Source organism: Aptenodytes patagonicus, chromosome 3 (assembly GCF_965638725.1).
Source record: "Aptenodytes patagonicus chromosome 3, bAptPat1.pri.cur, whole genome shotgun sequence".
Taxonomy (NCBI): domain Eukaryota; kingdom Metazoa; phylum Chordata; class Aves; order Sphenisciformes; family Spheniscidae; genus Aptenodytes; species Aptenodytes patagonicus.
Window position 1 is genome coordinate 65,801,858 of NC_134951.1, and position 20,934 is coordinate 65,822,791.

Consider the following 20,934-nt stretch of genomic DNA (forward strand, 5'->3'; position numbering starts at 1 on the left):
TTCTGCGAAACCAGAACTTTCCTTTGCTTCATTAGCTGCAGGGGAAGATCCTTCTTTTCTTTGTTGTTCAGAGCACATTTTAAATAATTTAATAAGCACAAGTGATTAAGGCATTAAGAATTAAAGTAGCTTTAGAATCAGACTGTGGTAATGGAGAAGCCTAAGTTCCCAACTGAGCAAAAAATGGGAAAAGCCTTACCTATTCACCTAAATCCTGTAAAAATGGCAAGGGTTTGTTGGAAAGAACCTGACTGAAAACCACATTTTTAGGAAAAAAACTTCCCAAAGAACTGTAGTGGTTCTTGAATTTAATTTTCAGGCTTACTGTTCTGTAACTTCATCCTTGCAAAGTGGCACATATTTTTGGCAGCATATATTTTACTGAAAGATTCTGAAATAAAAATATTCGTCATTTTTTAAGTCTTTGGATTATCAGTGTCACCCTAACATACTTCCAACTCTTCATTAATAATTAAGTTTTTAGATCCTTCGCACAACATTGCTGAATAAGTAACAGAAAGACTGTTGATGAAAATACTGGTTTTATTATTCAATGGATGCAAGAAAAAGTGTATTTTGAGGGGAAAATATTTACATCAAAATGTAAATGTATTATTGTTTCACTTTGTATCCAGTAGATGCTGGGCTATGTTCTGCCTGTAAGATGAAACATCAAAACTAGTAAATATCTGTTAACTTTTTGGCCTGCTAATGAATGGAGGTAGTTTGTACAATTCTATGAGGTTATAATTTGTGCTAAGAGAATTTAATTTGTTTGCTGAATTGATAAACTTCAGGTAAGTCATTCAAAGCTAGATCGGTAAGAAGCCAGTCTATTTTTCAGTGGTGTTCCCATAACTACATATAGTATAAAATAAAATCAGTTCCAGGAAGCCAATGAAAAGCAATTGTAATCAATGTCCTTAGTAGATGGAAAGCTCCTAACACAGGTGAAATAAGCTATTCTTTTTTAAATAGACAGAGGTTTGAGAGCCCAGGGCAAAATTACAGAAGCAAATGCTTCCCCTTCCTGCTCCAGTCTTTTTGCTCTTCCGCTTCCACTTCTGTCCTTTTGAGTTCATGGGTCTGACAGTAAACTGGCGGAAAACAGTTGTATATCTCATTTCTGTAAGAGCATTGTTTGATGTCACTGGTGAGCATTGCTCTCTTGCCTCAAAGGGGATAAGGGCAGGGAATGAGTAACACAGCAAAGTTATTCAGGTAAAGCAACCTGAATACTACATCAGCTACTGATGTCCTCTTCTGACTGGTCCAAGAAACCGCCCAGGTGTGGCATCTAAGGTGTGGCATCTAACCACTAAGATATGGCATCTCTCTTCCTTTTGATTTTTCTATTATTAGTATAAAATGGTTTCTGTGCAAGAGACGGCAGTAATTGCAGTTATCTATTTGAAGGCAGGGTGGCTGTGGACTCTCTAGATCTTCTCCCTGTGTCTTTGCATACTTTCTGCAGATGTTCAGTTGCACTCATTTCTTGGTGGAGAAAAGGCTTTTCCATCAGAAAAACACAAGTATAGATGGAATCAAGAGTGAGGGAGGTAGGTGTGGGAGAAAGCAAATTCAGCCCTTCTCCACCTTAGTTTAGTGACCAGAGCATAATTTCGGATTGCTCTATAATTTGATGATCCATTTTGATCTAGAATAATAGTAGAATTGACAAAGTTAGTAATTGCTGCTCTTTTAAACCACCAGTACACAGTTCTAGAGATGGTAGGCAAAATCCACCATTGATATATGCAGGCTCAAATCAGTGGGATTAATGCATTTTCCCCTACCTGTACGGCAGTTAAGTTGGACTGTAAGCATCATTGTGTTTAAAACTCCATGATAATGCCTCAAAATGTCTTCTCAGCTTAGTGTAAAGTGATGTTGTTAAATCACCAGAGGCAACACTCCGTAATTGTTCAAGAAAATAGGAAGATGTAGCACTGAGCACCCAACTACACATCACATTTTAATTTCTTTTTCCTACTATGCCTGAGGAAAGCTGGGGGGGTGTAGTCCGGTGAGTGCAAAAGAACTTTCCTAAAGGCTTCTTTAAGAAAGAGAAGGAAGAATAGCATTTAATCTACTCACTAGTATATTATGTTAAAGGCAACAATAAGATGTAGAACATCACTTATCTGTGTGTTATACACATTTATTTTCAACTGCTCTGTAATAGATTTTTTTTTTTCTGTCTGGGTTTGCTGTCAACCTAGAATGTCAGTTTTGTTTTGCCTTTTTTTTTCCCCCTCAGCATTATATTTTGTCAGGAAAGGTTACCTCGTGGAAGAACTGGGCATGCCTGCACCATGCAGTGGTGCAAAGTAGGAATACACAGAGGTGTCTATGCTAGTTAACAGGCTGGAAGCATGATGCTGAGCCCAGCCTGGTAAGATGTGTGGAAAGGTAGATAGATAGACTGGGAAACTGGAGACACTAAGCAGCGGCTTTAACCACCAGGTAGCAGTGGGGGAAATCCCAGAAAATTATATGTTATGTTTTTTCTATAAAACTACTAATAAAATTGTCAATAAAAATATTGAAACCAGAAGAACAGTTGGGAGGGGTATTTTCCCCCTCTCATTTTTCAGAGGAATAAAGCCATGGAATACCAGAAAATAAGAATATATCTGACTTTTTGTCCATTTTTTTGTGGGTAGTTTTTTCAGCAGAGAAATTCTCATTTTGATAAGGAGGTACATATTATACTGCTCAAAAGGTGATGGGTTACAAAGACCATAGCTATCTTGAGGAAGGATTTTAAGTGGGGAGGCTTGCTTTTTGGAAATTTTCCCTAATAGCATTAAAATAACATGTTACTTTTTAGTATATTATTTGGGGGCTGTAGTTTCCCCAGAAATCACAGCTCAAGATAGAAAAGCAATGAAAGAATGTAGCTTCTATATTATATTCAAATTTTGAATTACAGCCTGACATTGTACATTTTTACCCACATAGCCCACATCCCTTTTAGAAGGATATAAACCAGTTAGCTCTTTGACTATAATTTTTCAGATAATCCGCACATGTTTGGAAGCAGAGCAAAGCAGCTATTGAAGGAGATGGCTGTTCCTCTTTCCCTCCTGCCCTCTCCCCTGTCTGGTGGAGAGGAGGGACCAGAGGCAAGGTAAGACATTAGGGAAGGGAGATAAGTTTCTTCCTGTAGATGTGTATAACTAGCACTGCTGCTAAATCACAGTTTTGTGATAAACCGTGGATTATATGCATAGAAATACTGTTGAATCATCCCTTCAAGTGTATATATATATACACATACCTAAATTGTAGCTGTTATAAACTCATTGCAAAATACATTTTTTTGATGATGAGCTATTAAATAACTTAAATAATAGAAGTTAAACCAATGCATCACGATAATTAAAATGTAGCTCTAGGAAAAGAAGATGTTACAACGTGCAGTGGAACCATGGGACTGACAAGAATAAACAGTGACTTTCTGTTTTTCACATTTCAGGTAGTAGTTTGTTGCTGGAAGCCTAGTCATATGGTGTTGAAGGACTGACCTATTAATTTTGCAGATGGTAAGAGAGGGTTAGAACAGATTTATAGAACAAAGGTGTTTATTTCTGTAGTCTTTAAAGATAAATTATATATGAATGCTTTAAAAATTCATACAGATATTCTGTGAATTAGGACATTTTAAATATATATATATATAAAAGCAGTTTCCTAAATTGTACAGTAATGTTGTAATTTACTTTTTTTTAAAAAAAAAAAGAGGAGCAGTTACATGTTCTCTACAGTTCATATAAGGAACAAGCAGAATCTGTGATATTTGCAAGAATACCAAAGATGTGCCATTCCACGATGCTCCATGGAGGTAAAACAAGAGATAAGAGTTGTCAGTCTTTCAATAGAAGACATTTCTGGCTTTGTGCAGAAGCAGAGATACAATGTCAAGAAGAATTACAGCTAATAAGCAGGGGTTTGAGGAGTGCAATTTTAGATGTTGACATGTACTACTCCAGTCTCACTCTAGTTACCTGTCTCACTTTGGCATATTGTCCTCAGCACTGAGTTTCTAACAGTAAAGTCTTGTATGACTTCATGGGACATACGGCATTAAGACATTTGGGGGGGTGTCCCCCAATTTTTATTCCTCTGGGACATGGGAATTGAGCACCTTTTATGTTAAATTTCTTGCTGCATATCAGACAGATTGAGAACTTATGTATGTATCTATTGCAGGCCATCCCTTTACTCTCTTATTGGAAAACACCCTCCCAGTCAAAAAAAAAAGGCTGGTCTTGCCTAGGCGCCTAACTGGGCCAGGTGACTCATAGTTGAGAAGCCAAACCACAGAGTGGTGGATCACTGATCTAACTGGTAAATAGCAGGTTAACAGTCAAGCCCATTTCATCTGCTCAGCATTTCCCACCAGGTAGATGATCACAGCGCGCTGAATTCTTTGGCACTGCCTTTCTCCCTCCATGTATTGTATGTGGAGCCTAAAAAGTGAATTAGGGCTCAAGATTCTACTTAGTTCTAAATACCTAAATCTGTTCTAGATTTAGCCCTTGGTGCCTGGTTGGCTACAGTTTTGGTAACACTGCTGACTGTTCAGTAAGATTATCTGGTGAACAAAACGGGCCCCAGATTGATCACCCATAAGCGAGTGCTACCTTGCTTGTAACCAAACAGAAACAGGAGCAATGATGTTCCTTCCACTAAGGAAGGAAGGCTTTGTTAACAGCAGTCCTGTGGCAGAGTTTGGATGGTTTGAGTGGGCCAGGGACACCTAAGGGAGGTGCAGCTTCAACATTCAAAGTATTCTGGGTGGTTTTGTATTATTTTAATCAAAAGTATCAGTACTAAAGCTTTTCCATACTGATGGAGAACTTGCATCTTTATTTGGAGCAATCTCTGGTGTGAGCAGAATACTGCTTCAAGTGGGGACTTTGGCTGTGCCGCCTTCTCTCTGTCTGATACATTCAAGGATCGTTTGGTGATCGTGAACTTCAACGTGGTGCTTTTCGTACACTAAACTGTGTTTTGGGAAAGCAGTAATATGCAGCAGAAGGAGAGCAGGCTGCTGGTCATGCCTTAGGCAAATGTAGCTGCCTAAAATAGCACCATTAGCCCACAAATACGCATATTGGCATGGTGCACTCTTAGAATTCAGCTTCATACTTTTTTCATTTTTCCTTACACTGAAGTCTTTTAAAAAGGTCTGTGAGGTTTTGTGGAATGTAACCTGTCACTGTGAGATATGGTACACTGGAGGAATATTAGAGAAAATGCCCTTCCACTATTTTGAACCTTTTTGTCACAGTATTTTATGTCACTGCTTGCCTTCCTCTCTGCCCTTTGTTTTGTTTGCTCTATGGCTTACGAAACACCCTCATTAGCTCGCTCTTTCTGGCCTGTTCTGATAGTGCTGATTCACTAGCAGCTGATATTCCACTGTTGTTTTTTTTTTATTTAACTAGCAAGAGAATATTGCATAGCATATTGGAAAGGGTCATGGGAAGTACGGTACAGCCTGGTTCATCTTCTCCTGCTACCAGTGACATTTCTTCTTTTCATTCATCTGTCTCCGTTGGGTCTTTTAAGTCTTGAGACACTGAATTTGAAAATTCAAAATAATTTTTCTGTAAACATATCTTAAATAATTTTTTTTGCAGCTGTCTCAGCTGCTTTGTGCTACAAGGAAGAAGTTGCTTAAACTGCTGATGTGTAGGATCCTCACAAGTACTGAAGTTAGAGTTCTTTTTAACAAATTTGAAGCTGACCTTCTCATCCTTCCTCATGCCATACAGAAACATACATATACCTCTGTTTATACTTGGAAGTGCCTGTCTCACCTTATCTGAATTATATTTCAGGTTGTGTGCCTTGCTTGTGAAAAATTGCTATAAATCTGTTAAATAATATAGCTTTTCAGGTTAGGACTAAAACCTTGTAAATCTGTGTCATCATCAGCATCTTTTAAAAGATGGCACAAATGGTGACATCTGGGAGCCAATTCATCATTTAATTAAATTATCCTGTAATGAAATCTGCCTTAATGAGATTAATTTTAATTATTAATCAGGAGCTGACATGGGCACAAGGCACCATAAATAATAAATGGAAGCTGTGTCTGCTCTGTTTCTAGGAAAGGACCTACTTTAGAAGAGTAGTGCTTTTCATGAAGCTGTGTTGGTTTTTTTGTACTATCATGATCTCTATTTTGTTGAGCTTGGTTTCTGTTTTAAACTTTAAGGCAGAATATTAGTCCTGTTTCTGTTAATGAGTAACTGTTGATGTTTTAATATTTCATTTGATTCAGTCATATAACCAGTCACTTTTATTATTCCAGAAATAAATTCTGGTTTCGTTTTCATCTATAGTAAATATCATAACTGTATTTTAGAGGTAAGTAATGTAGGTATAATTTATTGAGGTTGTGCCCAAAGTATGCAAGGCTTTGTGCTAATCTGTTCTATCACACCTATGTTTATATGCATACATGCGCTGACACTTGTGCAGCTTCTCCCATGTTCTGCTGTAATGTCCGTCTTCATGTGGATTACATTAGTGTTTGTATTATCAATGTTGTTTATATGGACTTTTGTTGCTTGGCCACAACAGAAGTTTATCTGGGAAGCATGGCTGGCATAGGAGAAAAGATCCCTATGGGTACCAGCCACAAACGCTCCGTGAGCCTTGTCATGATTGCCTTACGTGAGGAGTGAACCCTTTTGCCTTTACCTCCATTAACAAGCAGGACACCACTGTGCTCTCACTTGCCAAGTGCAGACTGGTTCCGCAAGGCTGGAGCTGATTGTTCGCTGCTCACAGAGTGATTATTTCTTTGGCCTCCTGGGCCATGCACGTTACCTGCCATCTGTATTTGTTTTGAGGGAACTGTCATTTGTTCTAGTTCCAGCATTCGATGAATATTTGGTTTCCCTTCATTGTCTCTTGTTGAAAAATCATTTTACTTCAGAAAGAATAATAAGACCAAAGTTAGAACAAGAGCTATTGATGCTGAGGAGTATCAGTAACAACCTGCCACATACGGGAGTTCCTGAATGAATGCAATTTTTGTAGGCTACCATAAGCTTGTTGGCCTGATAGCGCAGCACATGTTTGGGCCTCATTAGATGAGGGAATGACTAGGCACGTGAACAGACCCCTCTGTCTGAGTTGAGGGAATTCCTTCTTCTGCAGCCATCATGGGTTGGACTCAAGGTCCTTTTCTTGATACATTTCCTTTCTATTTTTATTTTACTAAAATCAGAAGATTGAAATTTAGTGTATCATAATCTTACCAATTTCTCAGTATATGTGACTATAGTATCTGCTTGGTATGCATAATTCAAAATGAACTTTTCATTCAGTAAGCATCTTAGCCCTCCCAAATTCCTCTTTTATGCAATGGTAAGCAAGACAGTAAAGGGTTAGCATGCCTCACAGTTGTTTTAGAATCCTCTCAAGAGACGGAGATCTGGCTGATCAGCCCTTCATACATTTCCAAAAGGCATGCAGTAGTGTTCTGCATGGAACGTGAGGAACATGGAATGTTTTGAGGACATTCAGCAGGCTTGGGAGGAGAGGGCAGGTTCTCACATGGATAAAGTTAGAAGATAAGGAACAGGGAATGAAATGGTCAAAAGGGATTGGATGACATCAAGGAAAAAAAATACTTTTTTTTTTTTAAATAACTGTTAAAAAAGTTAACATTTAAAGATCCCACTATTAGCTGATGAAGTCTACTGCCTAGTGTCCCTCAGCTAATGTAGTCCAATAATTGCTGCAGGGTTGGAGAGTAGTTTGGTCAAGTATCACTATGCGATATCCCTGTTCTTACACATCTGCTGAAGGTGGGATCTTGGGCTCAATGCATTTTTTTGTTATCTTGAAGAGATCTTCTTATGTTCTTAAGCAAAGACTCGCAAATGGCCGAGCACCCATTTGCTGCAGTGCGGTCATAATTAGCTCTAATAATACCAAAACAAAAGGTGTTGGTGCTTCCCCTTTTGTCTTTCACGGAAGTGGATAATCCTGATTTCTGCATCAGTATAGTAACTTCTTGCTGCCTGAGGTTTGGTTAGAAAATCAAGATGAAGTGTTGACTGTAGAAAAGTTTACGTTAACTTGGATCATGTCTGAGAAGCTCGTTGAGCATAGTGCAATAGTATGGCCTCCCAAGCAGGCTGCAGGGAGATCACACAATCTAGGAACGCAGTGTGACCCACTCTGCTGGCACAGGGTGCATGCATTTGGGATCTGCACGTGCCTCCAAACAAAATACCCTGTGCCTTACTAGAGGGGCACATTTCACTTGGTTTTGAGCCACTGAACTCAGCGCTGTAATCTCTCTAGTGCTGGCCAGTCAGCCCTTGTGTCACTGTGTTCTGTTAAAATGCAGGATGTTCCACTGTGTGTTAGCAGCCAGGTTTATTATTCTGCATTTGGTGGGTTCTTACATACATACATCTCTGCATTGCAATCAAACTTCGAGTTGGCTTTGTTCTCCAGGAGCTGATCCAAAGCGCACTGACGCTTAGAGGAGTCTTCCAAGTAACTGCTGTAGGCTTTGGAACAAGCTGAGTATTAATAATGCAGGCTGGAAACATTCAAAGAAGAGTCACTACTTCACACATGCACACACACACACTTAGATGTATTCAAAGGATTTATTATCCAAGGGCTACGGAGAATATTTTGTTCAACAGCTGCACATAAAAATAATACTATCCAGTCAGAAAAGAGAAAACTCATTTCTGGCATGGTGGCCTGGCAGATGTTTGGAAGTCTGTTTTGGAGGGTGGGTGTGCACCCATACCCGTGTGTGTATGTGTTTGCAAAGTTGCCTGCTGATCCAATTCATTTCTAGCTTTCAGGGAGAATTATTGCAAGATTTCAGTGATCTGTGGATTTATTTTAAAGGTTTTAGTTTTCTTTCCAGCTTCTCCCAGATGCATTCAATAGATGACAGATTTGAGGGTAATACTGGCTAGTCTTTATATATTTAACACTCCATCCCATTCTTTCTTCAAGCACATACTGAGATCTGGACAAATGTTTAATATCATCATTAAGTTGCAAAATTAAAGCTTGGCCAGTTGGACATGATCTACTTGGAAGAGCGCAGCTCTGTAGAAGATTCTGGTAGTCTTCTTGGGCAGGACAGCCGTAATATTGTGCAGTCCACTAATTGCCTCAGCTCAAAGTCAAAACAACCCCCAGGCCATTAACTTAGGCTTTCCTTTACTGCTGAGAAGTGTGTGCTCCCCACAGGTTCTAGGTGGACGTAAACCCTGTGCATTTGCGCTTGTCCCGTATACTTTTTTCCATGTTCCAATGTCCCGGTTGGCTCCCACTGAGTTTAAAATATGCCATTTGAAACCATGTTTTCATTAGGCTTATCATCCTTGCATGCTGATCTGCTTTTGATCTCATTGGGTCTGTGTCTGTTCCATAATTGGTTTGTCCACATTTCCTAATGTATAAATGGATAAGGAGATTTTAGGTGAGATATCTAACTTGCCAAGAAATTGGAATTTGTAAGTTCAGCCAATCTAGATTTCCACCCACTTTCTGATGTATACATGTGAATGTAAATTGGTTTCGGTCACTTTAATTTACATACCAAAGAGCCAAAAGAAGGTGTAAGTTACTATAGGAGTGGATAACTAACTTATTAATGTGTGCTCCTTTTAGTTGCATTACCTGTTTAGCCTCTCTCTTGACTGTTCGGTGTATCAGCAACACCTTTATAAGCTCAAACTTAAGTATTTAATAATTCAAATTCAGCGATAATACATATAAAGATCTAATCTACAATTTGTGAATGAGTGTGGATATAAATTTGCCTATTTTATGATTCTAGATTCACTCATTTCAGTCTTAAGGCCTGTTCTGCTATCCCAAGAGTCAAGAGACTAAAAATCAAGCTAACAAGGAGAAACGTGCCCTAGACTGTTCAGAGCGTTCTGGGTCTGGCCTATGAGATCTGTGGTAGATCTGCTCTTGGCTTCAGTGGTGAAAGATCAGACCTTTAGAATAATAGTCGTCTTGCTCTTGTTTAAGATTTCTTAGAATTAATTCGAGTCATTCTACTTCCCAGGGTTGCCTGGTTTAAGTCAAAGTGATTTAAAACACCAATTATAACCATGATTTGAACCACCCATCAGAAAAAAGGTCTTGATCTTGCTTTTTATGAGTATTTTAAAATTATTTTTTCTTTAGAAACCTTGTCATTGACGGTATAACCATGGGATGTGGACTTGTCTTGCATGACACCTGAAAAACAAGCATTTAGGGAAACAAGTGATTTTTCAAGTAATTTTATGGGCTTACTCAGCTTGTGAATCTCAGTTTATATTTTGTTAAAATAAGGATACCACATTTGTTACTTTGTAGAAATTTAAATTTGGATCAACCTGTAGTTTGGATGCAAATCAGAACTCCACCCAAATACAGAAAAACAACATTTAAGCTCTTTTATTGAAATAAAACAGCCTTAAATAGTTTGAATAACATAACAAAAATATTTTCATGCAAGTCTAAAGGATTTGTTATACAAGAGAATTATTAATCACAGTTACTAAGTGAACAAGTCATCACATTGGGAGAGATTTTCAAAGCTGTCTGGATACATAAAGATGTCGTGGTTTAACCTCAGCCGGCAACTAAGCACCACGCAGCCGCTCGCTCACTCCCCCCCGGTGGGATGGGGGAGAGAATCGGAAGGGTAAAAGTGAGAAAACTCATGGGTTGAGATAAAGGCAGTTTAATAGGTAAAGCAAAAGCCACACACGCAAGCAAAGCAAAACAAGGAATTCATTCACTACTTCCCATGGGCAGGCAGGTGTTCAGCCATCTCCAGGAAAGCAGGGCTCCATCACGCGTAACGGTTACTTGGGAAGACAAACGCCATCACTCCAAACGTCCCCCCCTTCCTTCTTCTTCCCCCAGCTTTATATACTGAGCATGACGTCACATGGTATGGAATATCCCTTTGGCCAGTTCTCGGTCAGCTGTCCTGGCTGTGCCCCCTCCCAGCTTCTTGTGCACCTCCAGCCTTCTCAGTCGGTAGAGCATGGGAAGCTGAAAAGTCCTTGACTAGTGTAAGCACTACCTAGCAACAACTAAAACATGGGTGTGTTATCAACATTGTTCTCACCCTAAATCCAAAACACAGCACTGTACCAGCTACTAGGAAGGAAATTAACTCTATCCCTGCTGAAACCAGGACAGGTAGAGAGAAGGATTTTCAGATGTTACAAATGAAATTAATTGCTGGCCTCTGAAAAAATGAGTTTGAATTGAGAATTAGGTTTCTTCTTGCTTAGACACCTTTGAAGTTCTGTGTATCAGAAACCTTCGAAAATTAGTTTAACTAGTAAAGCTCAGCTTCTGTTGTTTTATTTGTTATATGGATTGGAAAAGAGAAAATTTCCTGCTTTTGCATATCTTAATTGAATTCCTTTACATTAGAGGTAGAAAAACTTGATTTCCCTTGATAAGAAAACTGAAACTTAAAGTGTCTAGGAAAACTCATTTCTGTGCAGGTGAAAACAAAATATTTAGCTGAAAAACATATAATTGCCAACATTTTATCCATTATATATTATAAAACAATGACCTATTTGGTATATTATGATTCTGTAGTTTACTTTTTAATCTTGAGTTATACTTACAAGTTTTTCGTCCTATATATGTCTGAGATTAAAATAGAAGTTCTTGTAATACATTTAATAATGACTCAATAACACTATTTAAAAAAAAAATCCTATTCACTCAATAATTCCAGAAAGTTTTGGTGTTAGTATAGAATGGCATAATTTCAAATACCATTTAAAAATGCTTTAAAATTATGTAAGTTTTAAACACACAGTGAATACAAATTATTTAAATAGTAGAAAATACATATCCTTCTCTGACAGTTTTCCATATGATGGACACAAGTCTTTTGGAATGTTTTGGTACCTTTAATTATTTGTGCTAGTCTTTCTAGATACTATAAGAGCACTTTAAAGAAACTGGCCGCCTCTGTAGCAAGACAATCTTGTAGAAAGATAGCCGTATTCACCCCACCTTTGGATAGTTTGCGTGAGTGATATCAGGCCTCCTTTCCTCCTCAGCAGAATTTTCAGTCTTACCCTGGTAGACTTTCAGACCATCTTCTTAAAGTTGGAGGGGCACTGAATCACCTGAATGAGCTCATGAATCAGCTTTTCATAACTTGGTAACTTTCAAACCTTGTACAACTTAAACATCAAGACAACATCTGAAAGATGCCTCTGGGTAACAGGTTGTATGTCATAATGATTAGTGAATTTTAACTGTATTCTATCAAAATATTTGATCTTTGTTTTTTTTTTAGTCACAGTCTTCATTGCCAATTCTTTCATGTGGATGAAATTAATTCTTTGTCCTTCTATTTAACCCAGTCAGTGTAATCGGTGACTACGAAAACTGTCTTTGAAACTGAACTTTCAAAAACCTGCATGATTTACTGCCCAAATTCCTGGATAAATTCTGAGAACCTTATAATTTCTATTTTCTGCCTTTTTACTATTATCAGAGCTCCTGTTTATATTCATTCTCATTTTTAATTCCCTTTGAGTTGAATTAGTTATCTGAATCTGCTCTCTGACCTCCAGAAAATGGCTTCTGTTTAACTTCATTTTGCAGAACAATTCCTCAGCTGATTTCTTGAACCCCAGAAATCTAAGAATCTGTGTAGTATTTTATCATAAAAATAGAGACATAATGAAAAACTCCATCTTCTGTCTTCAGCTTTAAGGCCCTCTGATTTAATCTTTATCTGTGCTGGTAAGCTAACGAAGTTCATGTGATAAAGATTCAGGAAAAGGAAGATACAAAGTTTGTTTCATGCAGTAGGAAGCTATATGATCTTTTCACATACTGTCAAATGGAAGACATTAGTTAATGTTTTCCACATGCTCAAGGTTAATTGTTCATTCACACATGTTCTTCTGAAACAGTCTGTCAGCCCTTTTTTGTATTTAATTTCCTACATTTCATTGAGATAGTAGCTGTTTCAAGCTGCTTGTCCCCCCTGAATTCCTCTTTGAGCTGCTTAGTTTATTCTTAAACTTGGTGCACCTCCAGGTCCTATTTGTGTTCCTTTCCCAATAACCAACTCTGAGACAATGTGTCCCTCTGAGCTTGCAAAACTAACCTAGTAATCTGTGGTCGTCACTCCCTTCTTGTCTATATGGTAAATCTTATTATAGAAACCAGAAGTTTAGATTTTCTTTAACTAAAAACTAAAGCATCGGCCTCAAGGTTCCCAGTGTTGCGTTTGTTTTTCACTGAAGCGAAATCTTTGGTTATACTACAAAGTTCTTTGTCTGTTTCAATATGAAAAAAGGAGAGTTTGCACCACTGCTTCAGGCATCTAAATTTACATAGGTATTCAGTGAACCAAAATTCAGGTTCATCCCACCTAACTGGAACGCCCCATTGAGGAACCCAAGCTAAAAGTCAGCAGATGAAGAGACGTGGCCTCTGCAACAGTGAATCGGGTCTTGGTTTGCTGGGCCACATGCTGGAAGAGTCTCAGGACTGAACTGCCCTCTGAAGTGGGCTGTTATTATTAACTGTTATTATTAACTGTTCAGAAAGGATGGTGGAGTGGAGTTGTATTGTAGTTCCCTAAAATGTGAGTAGACCCCTCTGCCCTGCGATCATCCTTCCCTGATATTGCTTAGATACGTAGGAGCTTTGGTACTCTACAGCACAGCATAAATGACCTCACACAACATCTATGTTAAGGTTACCCAGTGGTCAGCTTTGAGTCTATCCCAATCTTTCTGTGCGCCCACAGGAAAGCATGGAGGGAGGGAGGGAGGGAAATCCACGCTCTGTGTTCAGTTCTGTTTGCTCAACCTGCTATGGATTTGGAAAAATTGCAGAATTCAGATATGGGAAATGGAAAATAATAAAGACATTAAAAAAACCAACCCTCCTTTATGGACTGCAACAAATATAGTTAAGAGATGAGTGCAGTATGCATATGCAATAATGACTAGGATAGAGACTGTAAGTCAAGTGCTGCAATTTAGGGAGTATTAAGAGAAATTGAAATATATTTCAAACTAATAAAAGCAGTATCTTTCTACTGACACATAATAAAGATTTGGAATTCATTGCCACTAGAGAGCACGGAGGCTAAAAGCTTAGGTTTTGTATGACTGAAATTATTTCATGAAAAATAAGACCATCCACAAATACTAAGTAGTTTTGCTTTGGTCAGATATAAATACGTGTGTTTCACACACCAACAAATCCACAGAGTATAGAGGCAAGACTGAACTCCCTGTCCTGGCAGGCTGTTCCATAACGTCACTGGACATGGGAGGGACTCTTGCATCTACTTTTCAAACCATCAGTAGTGTCCACTTTCATAAATATGTCATTGTATCCCGTATAACCCAAAGATCTAATCTGGTAATCTAATTCGTAATAGAGACTGAAGGCAGAGATATCGTGGTTGATGTCTTCTAAGCAGAGCTCTCAGCCAGCTCTGGATTGCAGCACTCACTGGGGAAAAAAACCCAAAACTATTCCCTCTTCTACTGCCAGTTGTCTCTGCTCCCCTCTCAAATAGGCACTCTTGCAAGAAAGACTTCACTTGTGACTCCCTTTTTTTCTACTCTGCCCTTCTGCGCAGGCACAGCCAAGCATTTATTTAATTTTTTTAAATTAAAATTTAAAACATTCAAACCTGGGGGGTTGTTTGAAACTTCGTTTTATCCCTCAGTGCTTTTAATACGGCGCTCGGGCGCTAGCAGCAGGGACAGAAGGCAGAACTGCAGTTACATATAGTAACAGGGTACGAGTTGGTTGGGCCCTGCCTCTGTCCAGATGTGATTGTTTTGGGGCCAAATCAGCAGAAGCCTTGCATACATGGCTTTGCCATTCAGTAATGCCATGCACTCTGAATATGTGATACAATTTTTCTTGTAGTGAAATAGTTGTGCTTTATTTTAGCTAGATATTTTAGTTACCAACTTACATATTTCCACTCTCTGCTGTGCGATTCAAGGTATTTAAAATTTTCCTTAGTATTTTCTAACATTCCCTTGAACTGTTGCTAAAACTGAAGATATTTATAGTGGATTCAATTTGAATGACTATATGTGTGCTTGAATTGTTTAAAATCTCTGAAGCAATATTTTCATGCACTATGTAATTTTTTTAGTAATATCTCAAGGTGTTTGTAGATCTCTAGAAATATGTGTGAGGAGTAAGTCTCATTTCTAATTGCACATATTGCAGTGTGATGTCTTTTTCGTTGAAAACAGTAGGTATTACGAATCTGGAAAAGAGAAACACATTTTGTGTGTGTTTCAGTTCATTTCTTTCTCCACAGAAAAAGCGTTGAAGCTTTTATATTTTATCCTCAGTCATGAAAAGGTACTGTTTGACTACTGGAAATGATCAAAAGCCCAGTTGGAGAAGCAGAATACAAAGTTCCCTATTTAGGCCATAATGTAAATCTTTAGAGGTCTGTTTTAGGAAAATAAATTTATAGGTATACCAGAAAAAAAACCTCACTGCAGGCTTTTAAAATTGTTGCTTTTTTTGTTATCAGTTTTGAATCACTGTATAACTAATGTCTCATGACAGTGACAGAAATATGATTTTATTAAAGCTTCTGAATCATGTTCTAAAATACTATGATTTGTGATATTTTATTCTTAATTTATATATGCAAATCTAAATAGCATGTAAAAGCAACCTATCTGCATTTCTGTACTTGTGTCCAGAAATAGAGATCACGATTTAAACCAAGTAATTCTTCCAAAAGCTTGTGCTGATGCTGAGAAATTAGTTATGATGATGGAGGTTGTTTGCTCTCCAGCACTAGTCACTTGTAAGATGATCCACCTTTGAAGTTGTGGTAAAACCTCTGAAACACTATATTTTTGAGTAGGGTGGTGTTGAAATCTGTATCCTGACCCAAATTTTGCTTTCACTTACAACAGTGCAACCCCATTGACTGTAGCGGAGTTGCAAGTGTGATGAGAAGAAAACCGGATGCAGTGAATTAAAACATTATTTATATGTAGAAATACCAGGTAAAAAAATACAGCAAGAGCCAAATTTTGCTACTATGTCATGGATAGTTTTAGATTGACGCTGCAGTAAAGGAGAGTGTTGTCATAAGTGGACATTAATACCATTGTATTTCCAATTGTAAATCTGCATGTTTGAAAAATACTGAAGGATTCTTGCATATGAAGCAATGTAGAATTTTAAGATGTTTTACAAATTTAAAAAGCTTGTAGAGTTTAGTAAGTGATCAGTCTAATACAATGATATTTTGGCAAAACTATCTGTGGAAGCCAAAACCCACATGCTGCTCTTGATTATTGTGGTGCGTTCCGCACAAAATTGATGAACACCTCCAGAGAACAGAATATGCCCCTACATTTTCCGGTGTTGCAGAGGACTAAAAACTTAACTTAGGCTTCAGGATGCAATAGCTTAAAGCAAAGGGTGAATTTAATAAAATTACAAAGAGGGAGGATTGTATTTTAGTTAAGCAGTAAGCTGTCACTGGAGGAAAAAGGAATAAAAGCCTATAGTGTAGCACAGCAGAAAAAGGAGCAAGCTGCTGAAAGCTGGATAATTTGGGGCTATAGAGATGTAACTTCCTCCCTTTGCCAGGCTGTGAAATTCTTTGTAATTCCCACTGGTAAAGCTGCCAACACAAACAAAGGCAAAAATGGAAACTTCAGTGCAAGTCCTCCTTTGATGAGCAGAAGAACATATACATCCAAAGGAACAAATTTATCAGCACCATGTTTGATACAAACTTTTTGTAAGCATTATGGAAAAAGGACAGAGATGTCACCCAAATCAAGAAAGCATATAAGAAATTTAATAATAAATTATGTTTCTAAGGAATTATTTTAGCAACAGATGCACGCCTAAAAAGACGTTGAATACTAACTTGCCTAACAGTTACAGTGTTTTCTGTAACTTTGGGGGAAAGCTGGCTAAAATATGTTCATTTCAGTGTGATACTGGAGTTTTTTTGTTAACTAGCTGTTAGTCTCTTTAGATGAAAAGATTGAGAGATGAATAGTTAGTATGGCTCAGCAGTACTTTGAGAGTATGGGTTCTTTATTAACATATTGGTGACTTTAAGCATAAATGTAATTGTACAGAAAGAGCTGTAAAAATTTAGTACCAAAAAACATAATCTATTAAGTTATCTTTCGTCCAAATTTTTAAAGGACATTTTTAAAAGAGTGTCTTATAATTGTCTGAGAATAGCTGTTTCCGGTAAAGACCAAGTTAACTGGCCCAGGTAAGCTAGGTATCTCCCTGAAATGTCCATAACCAGACATGGAGGAGCCCAAGAATTTTCACTGTAATATCCTATGTAACTCATGTATGCCATTAATTTCTACTTAAGGCTCCCTTTCAAGGTTTTTATAGAGTGAAAACCATTTCTGTATAAAGTGGCTGGCTTCCCTAAATTTGTGAAAGATAAGCTTCATTCACTCACAACCAGAGCTTTTAATTCAGTTTTGTTTAAGGGAATTACTGTACAGGCAATTACAAAATTACAGATTTTGTAATTTCTTATTTCTTCTGTAATTTCTTATTTGTACCAGTTTATTTCTAATGCATGTATAAAATTTACCGTGTTGCGTTGAAAGTTCATATTTTAAAAAAGGACAATGGAATTCTTCTTACATACTTACGTATCAGTCTTAGTAAGGGAGGTGACCTCAGTTAAACTGCTGGTTTTGTTCATCCCTTAAAGTGGTAGCCTAAAAGAGACTATTTGCTAGAAAGGAGTCATATACGGATGATCTTTTTCAGGGTGAGTCAGCCATTCCTTAATTCCCACGTCTCCCAAGTCAGAACCTAAACACCATCTTTTCCTTCGTGCAAAAAGCACTTCCCCTGCCACGCTAGGCTTTGCTCCAGGCACAAATAAACAGTGTGAGTCCTAGCACTGTGCCCAGAAAGGTCAGGATCTGTTGCTGCTGCTCCCGCTTTTGCCTGCCCCGGCACAAAAGTGCTGCCTTGAAGTGGTTTGCATACCACAGCTTAGGAATCCCTGCTTTGGTTGTCTCGGGCCTGATACCGCGCTAGCTTTCTGGTGAGGAGGTCTGTGGCAATTACGGAGGTGCCAGTCAGCTTTCAAAAGAAACAGTAAGTTAAAGCAAGGATAGAGCCCTTGTTTTCTATGAAAAAGCTATCATGCCGTTCCTCAAACCATCATTTCTGAGCACGTACAATGAAGTAGCCCTGTGTGTACTGAGGGAGGGGGGAAGAGGGAGGAGAGCTGGTCCTGTCGCAGAAGCAGAACAAAAGCCGAAACAAGTGCTCAGTACAAGCAGTGAAGAGTATCGTACCCGTCTGAAAAAATGAGAGATACAAATCGACGGCATTTTGTTTACTCAGACTGGATGTTACCTAGAAGAGGAGGCTTGGCTAAGAGCAGTCAGATACTCAAACGCTCTTACTGAGTGTCTTTGAACGCGTAATGGTTAAAATGAGTGAAAATGTGGTCTGCTGATCAGAAGTTCAAGTGCAAAACTCCCAAAAGTTCGACCTCTTATTTCCCTTGCAGCTTTCAAGGTCTGTTTCAAAAATGTAAACTCCTTCCCAACTTTCACATAACTGTCATTCTCTCTTGTACTTATTTAAATATTTTTTTTTATTTGGATATAAAATAAACCTGGAAGATTATACTAGACTTGACTGTCTAGAGCCGTAAGAAAAACTAGATTTTAAGCTTTCAGTGTTGAGATCATATTTGAGCCCAGCACTGATCACTGACACATTACTCATCTTGACTGGAGTCCTAGAAAATGTGGTAATAAAAACACATAATAATTAGCAGGGGCTTGAATTAATATTTTTATAAGTTATTTTTACCTTGAATGCCTTCGAAAGATAAGGTGTTACATGACAACTTCCCTTTAGGAGAAATTATATGAAAACTCTTTTCACAAGGTTTGTACCTTGCACTTGACGTGTATTTTGAAAAGTTCACGATTTTATTTATTTCTTTGTTTTAAATCAGAATTAGTATCAGAGACATTTAAAATGGCAGGTGGAAATGAGATGTAAATGAGTACTTTTTGTAAAAAAATTCCTTGAAACCAGTGGAAGAAATCCAGATGGAGATGTGGAGGCAAAAAATACTGTGTTGCCAGTTATGACAGTTTTATTTTGTTAATGGCATTAATGTTTCAAGTTAAAGGCTTAATATTTCAGGTTAAAGGCATGAAGATGTATACTTGCATTTTACAGAGTTACATGTAAGACTGCAGAAATAAATTGGAAAATGCGAGTGCTGAGAAAACAAGGCAAATGAAGAAGACCTCAGAACTTTAAAAAAAAAAGTGATGTTTTAAAGCTCTTTCAGGAATGTGATTTGTAAATATGTACAGTTTGTTGCTGTTGTTAATTTACATTTACAATGTAGAATTCTTATTTACATTTATAAACTTTTTCCATTATCACTGTTTGAAAATCTGATATACTCAGATGTCTGTTTTTTTTCTTTGAACTCAGAATTTAGCTAGCTTCCATCTGTTCTTCAGGGTTTTTTTGAGATTTAATCAAACAGTTTTTAGGTTTTGGTAGCAGTTTCAATAATGAAAAAAGTGCACGTCCTGAAATCCAACTGGCATCTGCTGTTCTGTTGTTGTTCTCCGTATCCGATAAGGGGCTCTCTGCAAGGCGGGGGGGCGCAGGGAGAGGGAAGGTGGTAAGGACTGTGATGAAACCGCAGACTTTGCTCGAAGGAGCTGCGCGCGGGTGAGTGCCCAGGCAGAACATAACACAGCATTAGTGGTGGCTGGAGAGTCTAATAAATACAGTATCGCATATCGACAGAAGTATTATAATAGTAATGATTTTATTTGTCTCACTCCCTTGATTTTACAGACAAGGCATGGAGCAGGTAGGAGGCACTCATGAAGTGAAATTCAAAGGATAGTTTGTCTTCCCATAGGGCCTATGGGATTGCCACAGATACAGCTCAGAGAAAACAAACAAAAAAAATACAAGACAACAAAGCTGGCTTAGAGGGGGTTGTAAATTTAAATTTCATTTAAATTTCTTGAAAAAGCACAGCAGTTTGGATCTGGGAATTTATTCTTTCCGACAGTTTTGTAACTAAAAAGGCAAACTAACAAAAAAAGGTAAAAGCAGTTGAGTGAGTGAGTTTTTTGACAAAGCTGGGTTGGTTGGAGGCACCATTATACCATTATCCATTATATGGATAAAGGTTGATACCCGCAGGGCCTGCCGTGACCTGCCAGAGCCAGTCAGCCAGCCAGGGAAACGCCGAGAGGCCCCGAGGGGGGGAGAGTCAGGGGCTGGCGCAGTCCCCTTGATCAAAACACCCTCAAACCCTCTTTGAATGCAAGATCAGAGTCCACTAAAATATTTATTTGGCATTGAATTTGATCTCCAGTTACGAAACTCTTGACCAACCCAAAATCTCACAGGCAGCCCTTTCTCAAAAGTGGCTCTACTTCTTACACTCTTCTTTTTTTTTGTCAGTTTTATCACTGTATTGCTTAAAACCCCCTATTGACTCAAAATGTGGAGTGGTTGTGGTGGCACTCAGAATGTATTAGACAAGGTTACTCGACAGCAATAAAATCTGCTGCTTACTGTGTGTTCTTCCCTCTGATGTACCTTGAGAAGTACTTCATGTCATATGATGAAATCTGAGGGAATAGTAAAAAACCAGCAACTGCAGAAATGCATTCAAGGGAAGCATATCTTACCATTAGTATCTTAAAAAAGAGATTGCCGCTTATATAAATAGAGCATTTTCCTTCTCTCCAATTTCTCCACCTAGAGGAAAAAGAAAAAAAAGGCAGAGAAATCTTTTATACCTCCACTGCTATTTTTATTAGTCTGCAAAGCTGTGGATAGAACAGTAACTGTAACTTA

General features: G+C 38.1%; 1 protein-coding gene across 13 annotated transcripts in view; it reads left to right on the forward strand.

Annotated features, from left to right (window-relative positions):
• Positions 1-20,934, forward strand: part of EYA4 (EYA transcriptional coactivator and phosphatase 4) — a 160,116-nt gene that overhangs the window by 41,390 nt on the left and 97,792 nt on the right. Inside the window, exon 1 of one of the 13 annotated variants that reach the window (XM_076333648.1) lies at positions 3,090-3,133. The exons of the other annotated variants lie outside the window; for them this stretch is intronic. The gene's annotated coding sequence lies outside the window, so the exon portion shown is untranslated. Of the gene's footprint in view, positions 1-3,089; positions 3,134-20,934 lie in introns of those variants that run through there. 13 annotated transcript variants of the gene reach the window in all.